Below are 4,617 nucleotides of genomic sequence, written 5' to 3'. Positions count from 1 at the left end.
TTTTGAGGACATTCACCAATATCTCCCCCCAAAAAAGGAAAGACGGGAAAAAAAAACCATTGGTGCCATCCATCCATTTGAGATTTCTCTTCTTGAGGGGATTACAAAACCTTCTAATCTATAAGAGGTGATATCTTTTTTCTTTCACTGGCACCTCATGAAGAGATCCACTCTTGCTTCCTGTCTGATCTCCAGGATGGCAAATCTGTTTGATTCCTCTTTGCTGTGAGGTCAGGGCAGCATTTTCTGAGGGACATGGATAGTTGAGATGGCTGGGTCGGGTCTTGACACAGTTCAAAGCTCCTGTGTTCCTCAGACCATTTTCCTGAGGCAGTATCTGTGCTGGCAATTCGCTGTGGTCCCTGCTTGCTTCGGTATGGATCTCTCATCCTCTGACTGCCTCCATTGCCTCCATCCATTCACATGTGCTCCTTGGCTCTAGGGTGGGTACTGGAGCTCCACTGGACAAACTCATGGTGCTCATGAAAGCTCACAGTGTGAGATCTCATCCTTGGATCACATCATGGAAACTGTTCCTCCACACTGCAAAAGGATTTCTCCAAGTCTCCATCATTCTGAGGAGCCCTAAGAGTGGAAACTGTTTAACTGTGTTGAGAAAGCAGACAATTCCTTCCCTGTGCCAGTCCTTCATCCATGCAATGATCCCTTAGATGACATCACTGTATAAGATATTTTTAACACAGTGAAATGTGTGCTTTTCCAGCTGTATTTCAAATTATCAGTTCATCACACATGGCATTACTCTAGTCATTAAAGTCAATTAGATCATTGCTATAAATCCAAAGCTTGACTATTTGTTTTCTACTGCTCCTGTTTTGCTTTTCAGGGCAGTCCTGCTGGTTTGGTACCACTATGGCTGTGTATTTCTGTCTCTCATGTGATTAATAAATATGATGTTTGCTGTCAGGGCTGGAGTCAGGCCTTTAAGCTCTCCCAAAACCATTTGCAGAGTCTTGAGAGCACCCAGCAACTGAGCTTGGGTCTGGAAGCAATAGTGTTACCCATGTTTGCCCTAGATCCAGGTCTCTGCAGACCTCTGGAACCCCACAGAGTTAACCACAAAGTTACTTTGAAGTAATTTCCTTGACAACATTAAATATGAAATCAAGACTGGAAAGGGAAATCTAGAAGTTATTCAAAATCTTGGAACACTCGTAAGAGCCTTGTAAGCAGTAGAAATAGAAGCTTAAAACATACATGAGGTGTTTCATTCCAATTTCTAGCTGGTGAAGTGATTGCTCAGCTTTATCTGCTGCAAGCCAACTGTCAGCCTACAGACAGATTATTGAAGGCAGCTCAAATAACCCAGTTTCACTCAAATAACCCAGATGTCATCTATTTGCCAAAGTGGTAAAAGGGATCAGAATAATTTTGGCTGCTCTCAGTGGTTGTATTCAGTTTACATTTAGTTGTTTTCAGGTCATATCTTTATGGACATCCAGTTTCACTTATCTATTTTATATTAGAACAAGGGAAACCCCAGTTCAGCCAGCATATGCTTTCACTCACACACAGGAGGCAGAACTGATGCCTTGCAGCTGACCAAGATTGCAGAACTCATTTCAAGTAACAAGGGCACAGATGATTCTTGGAAACCCTTTTTAGATAAGTACATGGTTCCTTTTATTCATCTTCAAAACACTATACCAAAAAAGACATTGGATAAAATTGCCTTTACACCATGACTATGTCCACTTCTGGCAAAGGGAGCTCTGCACCCAGTCTGTCTTTTCTTTTTTTTATTAAAGTAGTCCTTAACTTTTTGGGAGGGATTAACCCACCCAATTCCCCATTCTTTGTCCCTACATCTACTTTGCTTACAGGTACCTCCACCTTGTCACATCTACAGGCACCTCCAGGTTCTATCAGACGTGTTAGTATTGCTGCTAAGGATTGCAATTTGCACTTCCCTGCAACCCTGACATTGGGGATGGGCCCATCCCCTCCATTTAGCCAATTTAAGCCACTCTGGGCTTTCACTTCCTCATTCACCTTTCCAAACAGCACACGATCTCCAGGAGGCCACAGTCAGAGAAACACTCAGCTAGAGAGAAGGCTGAGGAAGAAATTGGAGGTAGTGCTTCACCACAGGTGTCCAAATCCCACTGCAAAGACAAGGAAAGCTCACTGGGGAGGAAATGGCAGAAAAAAAGGTTCCCACATTTCTAACAAACATAAGTCTTCCAAAGTGTATGGCATCTGTGTATCATGAAGGTGGCATTTGAATTTGATTTGTTTTGCTTTTTAAAGTATCACTTGATTAGTTCTTGTGGTAAGTCAACCCCTGCAACTCCTGTCTGCCAGGACACACCTCTGGAATGCACTGTTAAAATAGTTAGGGTTAGTAAGGCTAGTGTGGTTTTTAGAAACACACTTGAAGTAACTGTTTGGCTGTTAATTATTCTCTGATTTTGACAAGGCAATATTTATGAGCATTGTTTAGGATGTGTAAGTCTTTCCTATCCCAGCTTTATTATCTGTAAATCTGAGGTGGTGTAAAAAACTCATTGTTGCTTCTAAAAAGCTTTGCATTTAAGAACAGCTAATTATTGCCAAACTGCTGATATGTGAGATATCTGATGAAAATTCTGTTGTTTCAGGAACAGTATTCATAGCTCAGCTAATGGCACTGTGTCATCAGAGTCCCTAAGGAATCAGTCCCAAGATGTCACTAGGGAGACTGCGCTTTTCTGACAGCAGTGGCCATTTGTGGCTGTTAAAGAATCCAAAACATCTTGGAGGAAAATGGTCATGCTGCCTTTTTTTGTTGCTTTGGTTTTGGTTTTTTGCTGGTGTTGGAATTTTTGTAGCTGTTCTTTCTAGCACTCCAGCAGTGCAGGGCAAATGATGTGAAGCACTGAACATCCTTACTCCCAGCATCAGTCTGCACTACACATACCCAAACAACAAAGTCTTTCCAGGGAAGGTGCAGTTACAGGACTAAGCCCTGCAAATGCAGACTGTGTTGTCAAACTGCATGCACTGCATTTTAGATCCATACATATGTCTCCTTCTTCAACCTTCCCCAAAGGAATATCTATACTCAACATCCCTTGGGGTTGAGACACTTTAGCTGTATTAACAGACACCATCCAAACACCAAATAGATCTTGTTGGATGGTATAAAAGCACATAAAAACATCTATTTTTCTTCCACTTTAATGCATATAGAAGATAAATGGTTGAGCATAAAGTATTGTACTTCTGAGTTCATTAGCTTCTATTCAACACAGGCAAGAAATCTCTCAAAGCTATTACTAAATTATCATAGTTCTGTGTTGTCAGTTTGATCCCTGCAGGATGTGTCCATCTCAGAGAAAATGCCCATGCAGGTGCACTGGCTGCCTCAGCAGAGAGGTCAGGGATTGAACGGGTGATGGAGTCTTCAGTATCTACACATCTCTGAAGGTAAATCCAGGGGGGGTCACATTAATGAAAATGCTGCTGTATGTATCTTACTGCTGAATAAAAGCACCTTTTTCAGATGTTGTCAGTCTCCAGCCTGACAGAGATTTAAAACTCACATAATCTCTCTTTAAAAAGTGCATGTGTGAGTAGATTTTGAACTCCATTGTACCTTGCAATGAAATTTTATTTTTTAGAACTGAAAAGCAGGCAGGTGGTTATGAATGTGTCTGAAGCTATTTCACCGGCCTGAAATATAAGTAATATTGGAAAACATTTAGGAAAATAGAACATCTTAGCAGGAGATGCAGCAACTTTTCATGAATTTATTTTAGTTTGCATCAGTATTCTGAGCTACAGGGATTATTAGTAGAGAAACTCTCATTGGGAGAGGGGATTGATGGTGTCGAGGCAGCAGCCCTGTGAGTTGACAGGGATGCTAATATAGCCATGGCAGAAGTTTAGAGAGCAGATCAGAGCAGCTGGGTGGGCTGATAGAGAGGATCAGGGCAGCCCAGAGGAGCAGTAAGAGGATCCAAATAAGTGGATTAGTAGCATACCAAAGCACACATTACTTTTAGTTTTCAAACTCCCATTGATTTTACTGCAAGTGCATTTACTAATGTGTGGCAGGAGGAATGGAAGAGGATCAAGGCAGAATCGAGACATGGAGAGCAAGTCCCTGTGGCAAGCTGGAAAGGGAGAGAGGCTGGGCTGGGGAGCACAGCACAACATCCCCACATCAGGCTCAGGCAGGACTTGGAGGAGCATGGCTGCTGCCTGGGCTTCACCCCACAGCCCCAAGGAGCTGTCTAATGGTGTTAAATGCTTTTGTTCTGCAGCTGATGCTGCATTTGTTTTCCATCCGTAGCTCCAGCGATTGCATCGCTGCACTCTTACATCTGCCTCCAGCTGTGGCTGAAGCAAGCTGACACAAACATGGAGGAGTGATTAGCAGCATGACACAAAAATGAAGGAGTGATTAGCAGCACGGCCCTCTTGGAACTCTCCCTAGCAGGGGGCTCACTGGGCTGCTGGACCCTGAGCTGAGCTGGCTGCAATTTGTGCCTGCAGCATGCACCAGAACGGGGACTGCTGACGGCTGTGCTTGGCCTGGCATTACTGACATTGGCTCTGGGAGAATCCAAAGCTCAAACGTGCCCTTTCTGAGGGCACCAGCCTGGCTTTGTA

The 4,617-nt window shown here is 43.3% G+C and overlaps 1 long non-coding RNA gene across 2 annotated transcripts; it reads left to right on the top strand.

The window, feature by feature from the left end:
* Nucleotides 1–2,018: 2,018 nt before the first annotated feature.
* Nucleotides 2,019–4,402, top strand: LOC135301582 (uncharacterized). Of its 2 annotated transcripts, none has more exons than XR_010363343.1 (3): nt 2,019–2,095; nt 3,307–3,429; nt 4,298–4,402. It is a non-coding gene; the product is annotated as an uncharacterized LOC135301582 (long non-coding RNA). The 2 variants fall into 2 exon arrangements; XR_010363344.1 differs by lacking the exon at nt 4,298–4,402 and adding an exon at nt 4,060–4,195.
* Nucleotides 4,403–4,617: the final 215 nt, after the last annotated feature.

The sequence above is a fragment of the Passer domesticus genome, chromosome 5 (genome assembly GCF_036417665.1).
Source record: "Passer domesticus isolate bPasDom1 chromosome 5, bPasDom1.hap1, whole genome shotgun sequence".
In the NCBI taxonomy this organism is placed as follows: domain Eukaryota; kingdom Metazoa; phylum Chordata; class Aves; order Passeriformes; family Passeridae; genus Passer; species Passer domesticus.
Note: the sequence above shows the minus strand (reverse complement) of the source record. Positions and strands in the feature narration are given on the sequence as shown.